Source organism: Syngnathus leptorhynchus, chromosome 2, assembly GCF_054491065.1.
Source record: "Syngnathus leptorhynchus isolate UIUO chromosome 2, UIUO_Slep, whole genome shotgun sequence".
Classification (NCBI taxonomy): Eukaryota; Metazoa; Chordata; class Actinopteri; order Syngnathiformes; family Syngnathidae; genus Syngnathus; species Syngnathus leptorhynchus.
The window spans coordinates 4,053,826-4,073,430 of NC_141196.1; the positions used below are offsets into that span (position 1 = coordinate 4,053,826).

General features: G+C 41.4%; 1 protein-coding gene across 1 annotated transcript in view; it reads right to left on the bottom strand.

The window, feature by feature from the left end:
* The window catches only part of ptprda (protein tyrosine phosphatase receptor type Da), a 199,021-nt gene that overhangs the window by 106,957 nt on the left and 72,459 nt on the right, over positions 1-19,605 (bottom strand). The window contains exons 7-10 of the mRNA XM_085935833.1: positions 19,486-19,550; positions 18,711-18,825; positions 14,784-14,827; positions 3,983-4,030 (exon numbers count right to left, since the gene is read on the bottom strand). The gene's annotated coding sequence lies outside the window, so the exon portion shown is untranslated. The remainder of the gene's footprint in view (positions 1-3,982; positions 4,031-14,783; positions 14,828-18,710; positions 18,826-19,485; positions 19,551-19,605) is intronic.

Here is a 19,605-nt window from a genome sequence, read left to right on the forward strand (position 1 = left end):
TTATAGATTGCGGTCGGTCAGCTACAATTCTAACTAGCTCGTCTTCAATTGTGCAAAGTCAGCAATTGCTGTGCTTTGTTTTCCATCGGTAAACAATACAAGTAAGTGACACACATTTCCCGGTTGTTTGTGTAACTTTTTAACACCAAGCCGAAAGCGTTTCGGACCTCTTATTTCAAGTATGGCGCGTGGTCCGAACGAACTCGGTCCTCCGTTTAATTTTTCAACAAAGACTCGGCAGACATTTCCATCTCCACTTGATAAATCTCACCGTCTTCCTTCTGCTCCTTGCCATAGCCAAGTCATTTATTTTCTATTTCTCCCAGCTATATTTCCAAGTTAATATTTCTTTTTTTTTTTTTTCTCATCGCACCTGACAAAAAGATGCCATGAGGGATGATAAGAAGTCTGAAACCTTTGCACTGCGAAACAGGATTTACCTTTTTCTTATTATTTGTAAAGACTAAAATAGACGCTTGTCACCGTCCTCTTTTTTTTTTTTTCCACGCAACTACAGTATGTTAATGACGATGAAACATTATGTCTGATGCAAACACAAACGTGTCTCCGCCCCCTGCGGGAAAGATCACAAAGATGGCCTGACTGACGTTTCTATTTATAGTTTTTTCCAAACCAACAAAATCCTGATTGTGTCACTCAGACCTACTTTCGTCGCCGTCGGCGTAGCATTTATCATTCACATGCTTCAAAATGCAAGATTGCGAGGATCCTTTTTTTTTTTTTTTTTTTTTTAAAGATCACGGCGATTTGCAAAGCTTTTAAATGAGGTGTGGAGTTGAGCGATGGGTACCCGCATCCTTCCGGCTATTCAGCGAGGGGCTTTAATTTGAGTTTTAAAAGATTTCTTTGGGAGACATTGTTCGACTAATGCGAATGGGACGGGCGGACGGGAGCTTAATGTTGATGAGGTGTTAATATCTAATATCAAAAGCAGATAAAAGCCTTATTAGCCCCCGTGGTCTGGCTGGAGTAGGAACTCATTACATGGAAGAGATGGAACGCAGATGGAGGAATATGACGACTGAAGGGCTTTGTCACACGACTCGCATGTCCTTAAGCTTACTGACAGGGTCAACTTCATTTTGGGACTAAAATGCTGAGGGTTTAGCCAAGTCGACATTGTTTGAGGGATCTAATTCGGACTTCCATAGATGGCAACATCGGGGGGATTACACTGTCTCAAGCCGAAGGCGCTTTTATAATCGCTTGTCAGTTTCGGAGTTTGCGCGCCGGGCGCAGCTTGGGTGGTTTCGAAAGGTCTTTGGTTCAATCCAATGTTGGCCAGATTAGTTTTCTGCGTTGCTTTTGTGAGACTGTTTCTGTTTGAATGTTTTCCTTGAGGCTTTCACAGTAAAGAGTTGGAAAATAAGAAGGGGGGGGGGGGGTGAGGTGAAGCAATATCGGAATGACTGTGTTGTTGATGGTTTGTAATTAAGGGAACAGAATTTCTGTCGAATCTGGATCAGCAGTAAATTGACTGTAAATTGCTTACGAACGTTTAGCGTTTAGTCTTACGAACTTTTTGAGATAAGAAGGTTCAAGATTTTTTTTAGCCTTCTCTTAAGAATGAAATTCCGAACCCGAATAAAAAGACCCGCGAGGTGACTGAGTCATTTATTTTTCTCTCTACCCATCGTTCAGCCACTTCTTGTGCTAGCATACTGAATTGTGTAGTTTGTCCGAAGTTTTTGTAGTAATCTTTGAGAAAAAAAAAATTGCTTCTAATTACGAAGTTTTCTATCGACAAAGCTGATCACGGAACAAATTAAATTCGTAAGTAGATGTTTAACCGAAGTATGTAGTATTAGGTTTGGCGCTATCTGTAACGTGTAGCAAAGTTACCATAAAGTTACAGCTTTGCAATCTTGCTGAAGGTTTAACGGCTCATAATTGAGAGAATTAACTGGTGGACCAGCCCGGTCCAATACCATCATAAAAGTCCAGTGTCAAAAACAGACCGTTGTATTCCAAGGCAGCCGTGTTAAGCCTCAACATTAACTGTCTTGGCTTCTTGAGGCTTAATGGTTTTGGGATAATGCTGGCGGTATAATAAATGCAAGGCTAGGTGCGAAAGCACAAAGTGAGCACGCCATTTGCTGATCAATGCGTCAGTCTCATAAAGAATGAACTCCGGGGTTTGCCCATTGAGCGACAACATCAATAGCAAAAGTGCTCGCTTTAAACAAGCGGCCAAACGCCGTCGGGATCCGGCCATGCATCCCATTGATTTCAATTCAAGCCGACGCCAATCCCCGCAGCGTTTAGACATTTAATTCCCTTTACGGCAAAGTCATTACACGGTATGTCATTAAGCCATTCTGGCACCGACTGACTCGATGTTTAAGTACCGGCCGAGATGGCTTTGACCCGCGTTGACCTTTAGCTTCCCGAAACACACACCGGCGCAAAAAAGCACCGTCCCCTTTCTACGGGGAGCTTTTCCAAAGTGTAGTTTATTATGGCTAGAAATTGACATTCATAAAGTGTTCAGACTCTGTGGACACTGTGACTTCATTAGGAAGAAGCACGCAGACTGCACTTTGATGATGTCCCGATGTTGACCAATCATTTGAGTCATTAAGCCTCAGAGTCGATTGGCTCGCCTGCACTGTCAGCACTGCTTATCGAAATAGACAATTATCTCCAATACGAAGCAGGACAAACCACTGAGTGCACTTTGCATTTACTTATGAACCAGGGCTGAGTTGTCCACAAATGGATTGCGACATTAAAAAGCCGGATCGAGTAGGAAAATCGAGAAAAGATCATCGAGAAGACCCTGCGTCCTGTTTAGGCGTCGAAATGGTCGCTTCCCCCAAATAACGTGAACTTTTCATGTCTTTACGATCCAAACACAAATCCCGCTGTGTCCCACCCTTGAACATAATCGCCAATTTTGATATTTCCAAAAACTTGTGCAGATGTTAATCAAAGTCAAGGCTTAATCCCGAGTGCTGATAAGATGCTTCCACTTTTAACAGGCTCGTTTAAGCACAAGGGGGGGGGGGGGGGGAGGGGGGGGGCTCGATCAGGTGAAATGAAGAGGAACTGATTGCTTATGGTGATTATACTGATTACATTTTAAATTTAAAAACTTTGCCCCCCTCGCAGAGCATAATCCTTTGCAGTTACGCAGTCAATGACATCGCAATCTCCGTAAATGCCAAGGCCGAACGAACGAACGCACGAGTCGGCCGGCGTATCTTAGAAAATGTCGAACTATTTTCTCTCAGGGGGGAGCGTTTTTTTCAACGTGCCGCATCAGCATTAATCCGTCAGCGTTGAATAAAACAATCATGTCGTGTAGACGCGACCTTCTCTTCTTCGGACTGTGAGCGGAATAAAACATTACGGATGCTTGTTCTCCAGCCGGCACATAAATGACATTGGCAAATCGGTGGTGTTGGACATTTGCATGAAATGCAGCGCTGCATTTGCATATCAGGGGGTAGGGGGAGGGGAGGCGGAGTCTTGTGAGGGTGAGTTGGAACATGGAGGCTTTACAATTGCGCCTTTTACAAGACAAGACAGATCATGACATGGCAGATATTGTGTTCAGGACCGACGACATGAGCTAACAAGCAAGAACTGAAAGAAAGAGTAAAAATGTCTCCCATTAGTTCTGCTAGCACAAGCCGACCTCCCGACTAGCGTGGCGTGAAAGATCATCAGTGCCACGGGAAATGATTCAATGCCGTTTGAATATTATTTACTACAAATAATGAGTCTTTATCTATGCCGGTGACTTGTAGTGACAGGCAGAGAAAAAAACCCTTCCACTAGATGGCGCAATTAAGCGGTGTATGCAATTCATACAACAGAATCAAAACACACCCCAGGCTGTTCTTACTGAGTATAAATCTCAAGTCTTAACCAAGCTCCACTCAAAGACCATTTCATTGTAAAGATAACGGAAAGAAATAGTGTGTGCATTAAAAAAAAAAAAAAAAAAAAAGCTTACCTTGGGGCGTTGGGTGTGAAAGTCAAGGAACATTCTCACTGCTTAGACCTGCGGCAGAGGAAGGGAAATGGGTGTCACTCATGATTAGAAGGTAGAGCAATTACAGAGCAGCCTTCTTTACTCTGACAGTGATTGATCAATGAGGAACTCCCGTAATAAAGACAAGGGCTCGAGGGCTCCCACCAGTAAATTGGCAATGGCAAGAAGTGGGAATATGTTTGCCAAGGTAATCCCAGACACGGTCCGGAAACTGTTCTAAAACTACCAGACAGGCGACTTGCGCAATCCTGCCTGAAACCAAAGACGGAGAATTTTACATAATGTTCTTTTGTTACCTGCAAGGACTTCACACTTGTCTCAAAATGGTGTGAACTCAAGTGCTACTTCAGCTCGAGCCACCAACCGATGAGGAAATGGAGGGCTCTTCACAAGTCACTTGTACTCTAGTATAACCTTCCCAAAGACGGAACACGATTTTTTTTACAAGGAGTGGAGCTCGCCAGAAGACTGTCCTAGGTCAAATCTCCACTAATGTTCCCTTCTTCTTCTAGAAGTCATTTATTTCACTGTGTCAAGTTTAAACCCACAGTTTGAGAAGTCGTCATCGTTCCTGGTGTACGTTATTTCTCTGGAATCGGGAGCTTGGTGCATACTGTCCTGAGTCATGATGATAAGATGAACAGCAGTATTGAAGTTCAGTGTCATCTATGTCAAGTTTCACTTCATTGTTTGAGAAGTTGTTGAGAAGTTGTCATCGTTCTGGGTATACTTAATTTCTCGAGAATCGCTAGCTGAGTGTCGCTATACATAACTGTCCTGAGCCATGTTAAGCTAAATGGCGGTATTGAAGATTCGAGTCAACTGTGTCAAGTTTAACTTCATCGTTTGAGAGGTTGTTTAGAAGTTGTCATCGTTCTGGGTGTATTTGATTTTTCTGGAATTGCTAGCTGAGTGTCGCTATACGTAGCTGTCCTGAGCCATACTTAATTTTTCTGGAATCGCCAGTTAGCTATGGATACTGATAAGCTAAACAGCAGTATAAACATGTGAATTGTGTCAAGTTTAACTTTAATGTTTGAGAAGTTGTTCCGACGTTTTCATTGTCTTGGGTGTTCTTGATTTCTCAAGAATAGCTTTACATATCGTCTCGTGTCACGTTAAGCTAAACTGCAGTTTTGAACTTCCGTTTTGCCTTTTCATGTGGTTGCCATGGAAACCATCGAAGTGAAGTATACAATGAGATGGCTGCAACATTACATGCTTCCGTAAAGTGACACGTTGTGACGTTTTATTGGTTCCCTCCTTTTACTATCCCGACTCATTGTGGACTCCGGGGGAGAACTGTCAGTGTTGATCCTGCGCATTCCCAAGCCAATAATACAGCTTATTTAGCCTTCACGGCTGCCGATGACCTTTTTCTATTTTGCCGTCCCCCTCCCTTGGAACAGCATCTCTCTACGACGGCGAGTGGCTGTGGCCGGGGTGAAGTTAATGATTTGATGTTAACTGCAAGATGGGTCCTTGGGAGCGTCAACAGTTGAAAAGAGCGAGCGTTTGGCTGGCGGCCTTGCTTGCTTCAGCACTTTGAGGCGTAGGTTTTAAGAGCTCGCCCTTTTCTTTCCCCCGGAATTAGCCCACAGGAGGGAAAGCTTGAAGAGGGGGGGTTGGGGATTGCACAGCCATTCATCACATTAATGAGTCATGTCAGTTTATTTACAAAAAAAAAAAGGGGCTATTTTTCGCCAGCCCCCCCCCTCCTTTGGAAGTTATTCACAATCACGATGCTGCGTTGTGATAATGTTGGCTGGAGTTAATTGAAAAAGGCAATACAGGAACTAATCTACAGTGGTGCAGGTAGCCAGCTGTGTCTGGCTGATTGCAACGGCGCGCTGGTTGGCTTCGGGTGCATTGTGACACAGAAGGAGCACATTTGCTTGGATTTTGGGGATGGAGAGACTCGGCCAGGCGGGCTCCAATCATTAGCACATGGGCGAGCTTTAAAGGCCAGAGGCGACTTGTTTGTTACACCTGCGCTCCCTCGCAACCAGCTGTGCCTGATGTGGACTGGATGGATTCGCCCCCGAGACCCCCCTCCCACCGAGAAAAATATTTTATGACAATTGAATAAATATATATTTAATGTTTTTAATTAGATATATACACACACACACACATAAAACAAATTCTTTGATTTGATTTTTTTGCTAATGTTAATTTATGCTCAGTTGACTATGAAGAAGAGTCCAGTAAAGCAGAAGAGAGGGAAAAAAACTTTTTTTTTAACTACAATAAGGTTTTGAAGCTATTTGATGGTGATGAATATGTCTGACGTTCTTACTGTATATATATATATATATGAGAAAATGGCAAAATATATCTAATGTTTGATGTTCTTACACTAGATTAGCAAGATCCATCTGTAAAAAAAATCTGTAATTGTGGCACCCCCCCTACGCGCCACCACCGAGGATTCCAAAGCTGTGATCTGATTTAAGACACAATAGACTGATGAATCACAGAATAGGATGAGTCACTATTTATTTACCTCGTCTAATTGGAAATGTCCGTCATGGGGCAGCAAAGCGCATCCTCTCTCGAGCCATTATCCCGCCGCCTTGATCCCTTGCAGGTATTTCACGGTGAGTGATGTACTATGTGTCAATGGGGAGCTTTTTGAAAGGATTCTTTTTTTCTCCATATATATTTACAGAAATGGCGGGGAGCCGGAAAGATGCAGAGGTCTACAGGTTAATCATTGTTTTGTTTGCTTCCACGCTTGCAGAAAAGTCATCTGCTTTCAGGTCCGACGTTTGACGCAGCCCACGGTGACTTTATGATTACGCCGTCAGCCGCTTGGCTTCAAAGCGTGGTGATTAGCAGAAGCAGTCGCACGCCGCCGCCTTTGAGCCGGCCGGCCTCCCCCAGTGGGTTGTCGTTAGCTTCTGTCTTGTCTCGACGCTTTTGTTTCCAGGAAGTCTTGAGAAATACGGGAAAAAAATGACTCGGTTTCGGGGGGGCGGTCCTGTCTTATGGAAATGAGCCACTGCTGATCCCGCCTCCTTTTATTGTGGGTTGTGCCAACGTGAGAACAGCTGGAACTAGTGTGTGCTAATTTACTCAGCTTACTTTCGCTTTATGCAATTCCTAGAGATGCTTTGTTTAATGGAACAAATACAAATCCCGTCGGTCTATTTATTGAAACGATTGTAAAGGTCCGCAAACGTCGGCGCAAAGTTCCCGATGAACGCTTTCACATTGTTTTCACATGCAAAGAGAGCGAGTGAGAACGGGAGAGCATTTCACGCATTGCTCAAGGTCCTTTTGGATACTCCCCATCCCACATCTCCCTGCACAATTAATTTTATCTTTGGGGTATTATCAAGAGGGAGCCTGGCAAAGCAGCATGACAGAAAAAGCGTCCAGAACCCCCCGAGGCTCAGGGTGGGGGGATTAATCTGTTTGACAAGATCTCTCTCAAATGATTTTGCCTTGGCTTTGCTTCCGTTAGATGTTTGCCACTCGTCTGAGGGGGCGAAAGAAAAAGCACGGGCGAGCAACGTACGAGCCACTGAGCGCTGTAGACACGCAAAGGCGGAATTTGACTCCTTGAATGCCTGCGATGGAATTTGTCATCATGAAGAGTCTCCCAATGGAGAAAAGATGACGGAGATTATTTAGATTCACGGGTAGAAGCGAGACGTAAAGTACATGCACAGTACATACACACACTACGAAGTAATACTACTACTAAATCACGTGCCAAAAGTTTGTAAAGTTTGTAAAATTAAATAAAATTTTTACAATGGGAAAATTATTTATTACTAATTATATTAAATTGTTTATTATTATTATTTATTATTACGATTTTTGGGGGTCATCAAAAGTATAATTTTATCATCGCTAATAATTTCTAGAAGAAACGTTTAAAAAAATATTCCAACATTTTGGTTTCATTTTTTTTTTTTTTAATGATTACCTTTGCTTCATTAACAGTGACGGCGTGTTAGCAAAAAAAAAAAAAAATTCCATTACCTAACCTTGCGGTGCTAAGCGAGCATTAGCGTTACGATAGCAAACCATACGGTCGGATTAATGGATTCCTTCTGAAACAGGTTAGCCTCATTCCGCCAGTTTGCGTCGCTATTGGCACCCAGCAGACGTTTGACGCATTATCCAACACGTGGAGAATTAATCAAAGTAATGATTGAATCATTTTCTCAAGCGCAATTCATTAAACATGCCAATGAACTCATCTTGAGCAGCTGTCCTTGCCTCACCGCTTAATCACTGGCGAGAATTAGCGTGCGGCGGATGCAGAGCACGTGCGCTAATCTCCGCAAAGTGCATTGTTTACAAACAGTAATTAATACTGCACCGTGTTTTCGTGCAATCAGTGACTGCAGTGCACTTGTGGGACTAGCGGGGGAGAGTCGGGTCGCTTCCGCCGCACTCGCCACGGCTTGTTAACAACCGAGACGGAGTGCTGACATTAAAGCGCCCGTGGTTTCCGTGCTTTATGGCTGCCCAAACAGCCTGACAAGAAAGAACTGTGGGAAAAAACTTGCTAATTCGACACAATCTGAAAATACACAAGGTGAAATAACTAGAGGTGGCAAAAGAAATCAGATTCCGTCTTTTAAAAAAAAAAAAAGGATTGATTCAACTTCTTTTGAAAAAAGTACATTAATCCAGTCACTGCCATGCATGTCAACTCGAATGCAACCGTTAACTACCACTGACGCATATATTTGTCAAATTTGTATTTCAAAATTCACTTTGGAAGTCACAAATGTTCAGCTCTAGTCAGCATTGCTCACAGCATGCTTAAAAACATCCATTTACAGTCTTGTTTTTGTTGTTTTGTAGAAAGACTTGCATTATTTCCTTACACAAAATCTAATTTTCTCTGCTTTGTGGTCTGAAACTGGTGTTTTTGGTCAACCAAAAATGCTGATTTTTTTTCCTGATGCATTAAGATAATCTATTTTTTTTCTTTTCTTTTTCTATATTTGGTGTTTGTTTATATTGTCATAGAACAGAATATTCTGTTGGTTAGTCAGTACACAAAACAACTGGTAACATGAGGAGCTCTGCATTATATACAACAACAATGTTGACAAAATAAAATGGGGAAAAAAGCCTACTAAACACGTGTGTGTTTGTGCAAATGATCTGGGGGGGGGGGCTTCATCCAAGATGGCTATTCCACAATGGCCTAAATCAGGGCATTACACATTACATTACACGTTCATGGTCCACGAAGCCCGACATAGGAGGCATCTATTTTGGGTGACATCTGTCACTAGGCAACAGAGTGCACGCAATATAGCATTAATATAACAGTAATTACATATAAAGAGTTCCTCTATCATTAGATTGGGGGAAGTGGGGAGCGAATCTGCATTTAAAAAGGGGAAATTAGCATATTCATAATGGCTTTAATATCTTGAACAAGTATTTTATATTTCAGGATAATGAGGTAACTTTTCCCCTTATCATCTGAAGCTTTGAAGGAAATACAAGGAGATTTCTTTTGTTTCACGTTTATGCTTGTAACACAAATCAAGTGTATCTCAAATCATTTTTTCCTATTGGAATGAATGGAAATCTTATTAATCTGTTCTAGACTTTCTCCTCCCCCCAAAAAATTAAAAACATTGCAATGGGCAAAAAGGCATTCCCGTTATGCTTTACTACGTAAAAATGACACAATTGTGAAGAATTTGTGAGTTCAGTCACTCCTATCTCAAAGCATCACTGAAGAAGGGTGAGATACCACGTTGGTCTTCTAAGTCTTAGACTCTAAGGCACAGTTTTGGATCAGAACGCACAAAGAATGCCACTGGATTGTTGCAAAACTAGATAGACAGCTCAAAAAAAACATCAACATTATTTTTGATATAGTTTCTTATTATTATTTTTTTTTGCAGTTGTCAAGAATTTTTCGTCTTTCTAATACAATTGTCGAAAAAGTGAGCCCATTCACTCGAGTGTTACCCAAATCCATTTGAGTCACTTTTAATGAGATTTTTAAAGGTCCACTTCAGGTGTTCAAAGCGGTTTATGCACCTTTCAGCTCTAATATTACAATAACAGGAAAAAAAATGGCTTCCACCTCCGATAGTTGCTCTGATCCGCCTTTCCGAGGAGCTCGGTGTATTTTGAGAAAAGAAAAGAGCTCGGTTAAAAGGTTAATATCCGACAGGCAGAACAATTCCGTGCTATTGCAGCGGCGCCTTCTTTTTCCTTTTCTTTTGGTACTGCCGATCATTTCCGTGCACACCTGCACCGAGTCGTGGTGCTGTCTCGCCCACTCGCTCCCGCCCCTCCCCCCTCGGTGCACAAGCGGCGGCAGAGTCATCCATCCAGGCCCGCAGACCATGAAATTAGGTTAAGACGTAAGGCTGTGAATGACACAGGTGCGGATACAAATGAGAACATCGGAATGAAAAAGCACAGCTCCGAGACAGCTGATTCGTCGTTCGTTCCAGGCTCCTCGGAATTACATTTCACAGCTTCTCGTTATTTTATTAAGCACACTTCTTTCTGTTGTTTATTAAGAGTCGAGCCAAGGCATTAGCATGCGAGAGTTTGAGCTCAAAATCCAAATGGAGGAAGCAAAAGTCCCTGATGTTTCTCTGTACTCGTGTGTTTTAGTTTGTAATTAAAATCAAATGGGTAGTTTTGTCTGTCGAGATCGTAGTCTATCGTAAATAAACGGCACGATTACATATCAGGGACTTTAAATTGTCTTTGTTTCTCTTTTGAGGCTGGACAGAAACGTTATTGACCTAGCAAGGCAGGGTGACTGTTGCGAATTGCTTCTGCTGATGGTTTAATTTCCAGGGAACATGGGAGTGCCACAGGGCTCCATATTAGGTCCACTGTCTGTCTGTTTCTGTTTCTATATATACACATATAAATCTATATTACACATGTACTGTATATATATATATATGAATAAATAAATAAATGAATGAATATTTGTTTTGTTTTATGTATGTATGCATACATTTACATGCATTTACCTTTTTATTGAATTTAATCATGATCATTTTCACTTATTATTTATTATTACTTTGGGTTTTGCGGGGCGCTTTTGTATATATTGAATTATATTTGCTTAATTGCAAAAAATTTAACATGTTGCTCACTCTTTCCACTCTAACAGATAATTAGCTTTATTTCAAATCATTGTAAGCGTCAGATTATGTGTTTCTTAGCCTCGTCAAAGATCTTGTGCTTGTTTACCTGGTTTCTGTGAATTGACTTGAATTCTTAAGTGGAGTTTTTTTTTTTCTACTAGCATTTTTACTCAGAGGTTTTTTTTTTGTTCTTGACAAGTTTTTGTTGTTTGTGTGGTCTAGCTGCTATTGTCTAAGCAAGCCATCGCTTTTACTACGGCAGGTGATGCAACAGCAGCCGTTGTTGTGCTTTTCTATCTTGTCGGTTCTGTTTGTTCAAGAGGCTCAAGCTCACCGCACTTGGCCCGCGTTTAACAGCTGTTATTATGTGGCTGCCAAAATGCAATCGACTTTTTCTTTTGCATTTTTTCCTCATCTTGACACCCAGACATTCTTTGGCCACTTTCTGTGACTGTAATGTGCAAAAGGGAGAAAAATGTGTGGTTGCCGCCTCATCGGCTGTCTTTTACAGTTGTTTACTGCGCAAAGCACCAGCCGCGGTGCTTTGTACCGGCTCTGGGAAAATGGACACTTTTGACATTTCACAGCGGGAATGCTTGCAGAGCGTTCATTCCCACTTTTGACATGTGACGAGTAACTGCAGTCCACTTTCACTTGGCCATTACTGCTAAAAATGCTTCCATTGTACTCGAATGGAAAAATTCAAAGAGATATTTGGCAGCTTGAAGAGTTTATTAGATATTTTTGTGATATATTTTCCCACTATGGCACATTTCAACCTCATAGATTGACCGTCATGCACCAACTTACCAATTTTGGCAGTGCTTTGAAGTGGCTTGGCATTGTACGATGGGGAGAGCGCTTTATTTGTTCCGTGTGCCTTCATCCATCCATCCATCCATTTTCTGAACCGCTTTGTCCCCACGGGGGTCGCGGGCGTGCTGGAGCCTATCCCAGCCGTCATCGGGCAGTAGGCGGGGGACACCCTGAACCGGTTGCCAGCCAATCACAGAGACGAACAACCATCCGCACTCGCACTCACACCTAGGGACAATTTAGAGTCTTCAATCGGCCTACCAAGCATGTTTTGGGGATGTGGGAGGAAACCAGAGTGGAATCGAACCCGCACCTCAGTGTGCCTTTTCTAATCTTAACTAAATGGGCCTTGGTTCAAATTTGGGATAGCCTTGTAAGGGATTCCTGCATTTTCCTACTAGAAAATCTAAAAAAAAAAAAAAATCGTATTTATTTATTTAATTATTTCAGAAATGGTTGATTTCCTGATCAATTTAATGAGTCCTTCAGAAATTTTTGATTTCCTGTTCAATTTAATGAGTCCTTCAGAATTTTTGGTGGGTGCTGCTGTCCACCCAATTTCAAGTAAATTGGTGAAGCTGGTAAAGATCCCTTGTGTATATAAAATAAAAAAAAAATAAAAAACAGGGGTTGCGAGTGAGAGTTTTGATCCTGGTTGGGGTGTCACATTTTGAAGCCATTAAATAGGCATCATTGTTCATTAGGAATCACAACCTTGCAAATAATTAGCTCAGCTTCAAATAACACAGCACATTTTAATCAGAGCTATTTTTTTGATTGTGGTTTAAAAATGTGTTTACTTTTTTACTAGCACAGAGATGATATTTTCAGTTTTTTGTTTTGAAATTTGACCAATCAAAGCTTGAGTAATGCGGATTGTAATTTATAGCTATGACATTGCAGAAAAAAAAAAGTTGGCAAACCTAGGTTTTAATTTTGAAATATTACTCTTGTATTTATTATAGGCTCTTTATATGCTGTATAGCAATCCTTTAAGAAATCAGTCCGGTTTCTTTTGTGCTTCTTGAACAAAGCGTCTCCTGACCCGTGTCAATATGAACTTCATTTTAGCACTGGCGAGCATTTGAATATGATCCGTATTGTGCACTTCATTGACTGAACGATTTCATATCCGGTCAGAGTTGGGAATGAAGCTGGTCTTTTCAATTTATGCAAAGCGTCTGGCGATTTTGCTTCGGCGAGCTCTCGATGGCGGCGGCCGTGGCAAATGTGAAACACGGAGAGCCACCTGACTTGCGGCTCACTCAAGGAAAAAAGAGCATTGATCTGCCAAAGTGAGCGTCCATTTCACACAGCATCTTTGTACGTTCGCTGTCCCTGAATGGGAATTGCTCATTTCATCCGCTTGAGTCGCATTTCAGACACGTGGCCGTCAAACCCGGTACCGTGCTATTTGCGTCACGCTAAACGATAAATAACCTCGCTGTTTTGGCGAGCTGGCCTCTCTCCCTATACCCTGGCCAAGGACACACGAGGATAAAAAGTCTGTTATTGAGTCTGAAATCACAAACTGTTCAAGTCCTAACGGTTTGGGTCTTGCCAGCTAGTCATGTGTCGGCAAGAGCTAATATGATGTTGCCCAACAGATGCTCTGAGTATGGCCAATATTCGTGGCCAAGAACTCTGTCATTCAAGAGTGCATTGATTCGAAACATATTGTAAAAGTACAGATGCGTTTCATTGAGAAAAAATATTCGATTTCTATAAATTTTATGTAATCTGCCCTCAAACATCTCCTGAAGGTCCAAAATGCTGCCGCTCGCCTCTTAACTGCAATACATAAGAGGAAGCACATAACTAACTTGTATTTGTCTTTAAAGGTCCACTGTTGGGCGACTTGAATATTTAAAATCTCTAAATAAATGTGGAATATTTGTTGTTGTTAAATGATGGCCTCATTTTATGGGGATAATCATAAATAACGGTACAGTAATAGCAATAAATGGAAATTTAAACGATATTTTGATTTTGGCTGCTTTTATATTCATTGCTTTTTATTGAATAATTATTTAGTCTTTTTTTTATTTTACTTTCTAACTGTCCTTTAAAGTTGCATTTAAAATTACGTTTAAGGATTTAAGGAATTATCTTCAAAATTCAAAAGTACAATCCCCAAACTCCCCAGGTTAGCCCGCTAAATCCAAAGACAAGATCAGAAGATGAAATAAGATATGATAGCTGCTTATTCCAAAAATTGTGGCTATAGCAGAATCAAAATATGAACGGCTTGATTTTCATTTTTTTTTTACTTGAATAAAAAAAAAAGGCGCTCAAGAATAAAGTATTCAAAATGCAAGGATGACTGGAAATGATTTGATTTGGTTTTAAAATCAGCCGATGGTTGCTTTATTTACCGTCATTTCGATCTCAATCGAAATAATACCGAGTTAACACGACGATACGCGAAACGGATCCGAGACGTCATCCCGGTAGAAGCAATTGGCAGCCTCATGCTTGACGTGTTTCTCCCGCCCCGTCTTACTACTCATAGATCGTCCCGCCTACTTTGCCAGCGCCGCCGCTCTATGACAGTCTCATCACACTCCATCAATCAGGCTCGCCAGGCCCGCCAAGTCCCAGTCTGGTCCCATCAGTGCCAGTCAGTCTCCCGCTGCCTTCGCAGTCACTTTGCCAGATGTAGTCTACTACTCTCCCCCCTCCCTGACCGGATTCCCGCTCAAGTTGTAGTCCAGACTCGACTGGCTTGATTTGATATCACTTGACATTTTTCACTTGGCCCCTTCACGTGGAAGACTTACACAAAAAAAAAAAAAAAAGAGGTGATGCTCGGCGTGAAATTGAAGCGAAGGCGTCCTTACCTGCCGCGGGCCTCATGTCGTGGCGGACGTCTCCGGGAAGAGAACTGCGTAAACAAGGGAGACAGATGGCATGAGTGTGGAGATGAATGGCTTCATCAGCGCCTCTTGTTACCTGATCGCTTTGAGTTTGCACCCAGCAAACTACGGCAAAAGTCTCCTTCAGGCAATTTTATTGACTTGCTTTGGGTGATTACAGTTGTTTTTTTTTCCCTCGAGCCATTTTCTAGACTCATCTTGTAATAAGTGATTAGCAGAGACTCCGAAGAAAAAAATGGACAGATTTGCTGTGGGTGCAAAAGCATAGATTGACTCGAGTGTAAATATGTTGTTTTTGTTTTTAATCCACATTGAGTGAGCTTTAATTTGACTCGGCTATTGTTTAAAATGTTTTTTTTAATTGTTTTTTTTTTTCAAACAGCAGAGTCAAATGAGACGATTATGAAAGTGGTAATTTTAGTATTCCCGGGCCAAAGTGTTAATTCCAAGTCAATTTTCTATGTGAATGTCATCTGCTGATGGAAATTCACAGAGAGAAAAAAAAAAAAAAAAGAAGCAAGCAGGCTGAATATTAAGTTTCTGGTGACTCCCAGACCAGCGGCATGCTGAGATGCTTTTTTTTTTTTTTTATTTTGTTTGGAGATATAATAACAAAAGAAAAGACTGTGTTGTATACTTGAAGCCGATCTGTACATGTGGCGCATGCAGCAGACCACAGGGCCCAATACAACAACTTCATCAAACCTTTGATTGTATGTCCATAAGACAATGCTAATCTGTGCTTAAGAATGCATCTGGTTTAGCTTTTGGCTTTCTGCGTGGGTCAAAGTGGTGGATATTCCATTCCCCAAGCTAGCTTCCAAGTCATGGGCAAAGTAATTTAAATTAGCTGCACTGGTAGATCAGAGGCAATACGGTGTGCAACGGTTTAGCATGTTGCTAAAATATCAGGAAAAAAAAAGCTAATCCTCATGGATGCACACACATATTAATAATAATAATTATTATTATTGTTGACATTATATCCTACTATGAAACATTCAAGAACAATCTGCAGCTTTACCGGCTTCTGCTACTTTACCACTAGAAGCTAACTCTGAATTATTTGAATAATCAAGGAATGCTTTTCCAAAGCAAATGTTTTATTTTGTTTTGTTCAACACAAAACTAATCAATGTTTTTTCATTGAAGACTACAGAAAATTTAGATTTTTTTTTTTTTAGAATTTTAGATTGAAAAAGTTATCCAAACATTAATCATTGATGAAAAATAATAATCGATTACCTTGATAATGAATTATCGATTAATCGGCGCACCGCTTATTAACGCTAATACTTCCTTGACACCAATAGCTATATAGACAGTGACATCTTGTGGCGTCTTTAAGTACAAATAGCTTGGAGCCGGTTTAAAAACAAATACATCAATAGCAAAGCATAAATGTGCCCGGATTACTGTATTGGACCGATGGCCCTCAGTCTGCAGCCGCTATATTTCATTACATAGCAATGAAGCTTAGGACGCAATCAAGCATATTTAGCTGTCCTCGTCTCGCACACGCACACACGTGCACAGCGCTCCGCCCCCTCCCAAAGCAATTATTACTCCCCATTTTTTTTTACTGTGCCTCGCCATGGGGAAAATGAAGCGCGGTACTTATCAGTTCAATGCATACACAAGTGACTGGGACGGAGGGCGAGGAGGAGGCACGAGCGGGCGGCGCGTTCGCCGGCCTCATTTAGGGCGCCGGCCGGGACTGACGAGCGCCGGCCGCCATTAGCCCCGCGCACGTCAGCACATTTAGGGGCGACCGGCCGAGCGGCAGCCGGCGGGAGATACAGAGATAACCGTAAACATGTCACCGAAAAAAAAAGCATTGTTATTTGCATTCATAGCGGGAGGAGGCAAATTGATGCGGGGTCAGACAGCGAAGGTGAGGGTTTATGACCTGTGGATAGCGCCGCTGTCGGCAGAGCTGATCTATCGGGCCGGCCAGCCTTGTCGGGCTTTACGCCTGATTATATTATCACGGCGGACGATCAATGCGAGAGAAGGATCCTGTCCATGCGGCAAGGGGAAAGCCATCAGCGGGGGGGGGGGGGTGTCCCTTGGACCACAAAAGCAGACAAGGCTCCCATCGCGGTGCAGAACATCTGGAGGCGAGTCTACTTTTCCTTTCATGAGCGATTTTCTTCTACAAAAACGCGCACAGTAACGCTTTTTCTATGATTATTATTAATAAACTGAGCTTGCAGCCTCCTGCTGATGGCTGCCATTTCTTATCACGCCGCCTCAAGAAAGCACTTTTGGAGGCGGCGAAAATGGAAGGCGTTGGTGTTCAAATTACTTAAGCTGCCTACGAAGGTCTTTGCAGATATGTAGAAAATAGAAAAAGTGCGGAAAAGTTCAGCTTTCCAAACGCGCCGCCGCCGGTACTGCCTCTTGCTAACCTTAGCTTGATGAACTCACATGCTCCATCTTTTCTTTTGTTTTTGGGAGGCGCTGCCACATTGAGTGAGCGGGGAGGGCGGGTGACAAAAACACAGCGGGGAAGGAAGACTGAGGGGGACGCGAGGGGCTAAGAAAAGACGAGTGCCGAGCCACGAGACACTTGTGCTTCCACTCGCCTGCTCCCAACTGTTCCGGGTGTAGCAGACACGGGCCACAGCACAGACAGATGGCAAGGAAGTGTGTGCGCATGTGCACACTCGTGTGTGTATGTGTGTGTGTGTGTGTGTGTGTTGTGATGCAGATGTGTTAACGTCGCATCCAAATAGATTGTGTACTTTATCAGAGCGACAATGAAAAGTTAATTTCTGTGGCAAAGGTAAAGATAGTTGATTCTCTACTCTAAGACTGCCCTCTAGTGGAGGGGAAGGGTTAGGAATCGGCTCGACAGCAAAAAAAAAAAAAAAAAAAAAAAACAGCCATTGTAATGATTGATCATACTGAGAGTTGCTTCTAATATTTTGATATTCCCTTGGGGATATTTCAGAGGGCTGAAGTGTAGTTAAGTCTATCTTAAGTTGTAAATGTTTAAAACGTGACTGCAGCCTGATTAAATGACCAACACTTAAGAGGATTTATTGTAATAATAAGCTGTGTATAGTTACCCTTTAAAAATGTTGCCGGCGCTGTGCTATACTAGATACTTATATCTAAAGCAGTATTCTTATCTATAATTTAGAAGGTGAATTTGACTTTTTCCAATATCTTTCTTGAAAGCATTTATGTGGTGAAATACGTCAAATTCCCCAGAGAGGTGAAGAGCATTTTTTTTGGACATTTGCAAAAATGTTATCTGCAGTTACGTTTTAATCTACATTTGTTGTGTGCTTCATAAACAAATGGTGCCATCTGGTGGCTATGCCAATTTAAAACTCTCAGGTTGTATACGGGTAATGACGTGAGGTATTTCCAGTCACGTGACCAGCCTTGTTGTGGATTACACACTCGCCTCGCCACTCTGGGCTCTTAATGCTCACCCCCGAGTAGTTTCCATTCAGATGAACTTTTATTAGCTCAATTGTACATTGGAAAAATCACAAACTTCCACAGTGCGAGCGCTGACACCGCGCACTGCTGATTCACATGATTATTTTATGCAAATGAGATCAATCGGTGCAGAGGAGGGAGATCGTTAATTGTAATTACATGTATTATATGTAATTATAATAATTGTACATATGATATTCATTTTAATTATATGTCAAATGTACAGTCCATTATAAATAAAATGCCTTATTATTACTTTTAATACTATTATTATTTTATTTATTATTATTATTATTATTATCATCAATTGCGACAATGTTTATGGACAAGTTTAAGCTTGTAGTTCTACTGAATACTGCAGTTCTGGGATGTGTTTCTAATTATTTGACATTCTTTGAGTGGACTGTACCTAATGAAGAGGGCGGGCCTACTTACCATAAAACGAGGCTGGTCTCACGCTGGTGCCAACATGCTGTCCTGATGCCGCGAGTGTAGCTCGCTGACCCACGGGTAGAATCAACCGGGGAGACGCAAATGCTGTGCTGACTGACTGAGATCAAGGAAAAGTAGAATCACTGACGAGAAGTCTAATTAAAAGTAAAATATATTAAATCGGTTTATATATATATATATATGTAGGTATGTAGGTAGGTAGGTAGGTAGGTAGGTAGGTAGGTAGGTAGGTAGGTAGGTAGGTAGATAGATAGATAGATAGATAGATAGATAGATAGATAGATAGATAGATAGATAGATAGATAGATAGATAGATAGATAGATAGATAGATAGATAGATAGATAGATAGATAGATAGATATAAAAGCAGTCAGCTCATTTGGATGAAAATCAAATAACATAAAAAGTTAAATGAAATTATGAATATTTACTTAAAAATATAAATGGAATAGAATACACGATAGTTTTTAAATGACAGTCCCCATTCAAATCTAGATTAAAAGACACGTGCATAAGAAAAAACAAACAAATCCAATATGAATCAATTTACCAAATTAAAGAAAACTAAATAAATGGCTAGCATTAAGGCGTTTGAAATGAAAAGTGCAGTATGCGTACATGGCCACCAGAGGTCACTGCAGCATCACTTAAGTATTGCATCCTATTTTGATGCTGTGAGCAATTCAAAAAGTTATAAAACTACAAAAAAACGTGAATGGATGTTAATAATAATTACAAAAAATAAAATCATTCCTACCTATTTAGAATAAGAGTTGCTATCGCTGCCTCGGACCAGAATGAACGAAACTCCTCTGAATTTCCCTGCAGAAACACAGACAGACAAGTTGAAAGTTTAAAAAGTTTACCTTCTCTTTTT